Raw genomic sequence first — 221 nt, forward strand, 5'->3', positions numbered from 1 at the left:
GCTCTTCTTCCTCCTTTTTTCCCTTTGTCCTCTGTTCCTCTTCCTCCCTTTCCTTCTCTTACACTTACCACCCCTTCGCACGCGCCTCCTCCGCCCCCTCCCCGTACAGCTTACGTATTCAAATTTTACTGTAATTATCTCCCCCCTCTCCCCCTCCCCTCCCCATCTACCTGACGGAGGAGTAACTTGTTTTGATGATCAAGATTCTGAGCGAATGCCTT

The sequence above is a fragment of the Penaeus monodon genome, chromosome 25, assembly GCF_015228065.2.
Source record: "Penaeus monodon isolate SGIC_2016 chromosome 25, NSTDA_Pmon_1, whole genome shotgun sequence".
Classification (NCBI taxonomy): Eukaryota; Metazoa; Arthropoda; class Malacostraca; order Decapoda; family Penaeidae; genus Penaeus; species Penaeus monodon.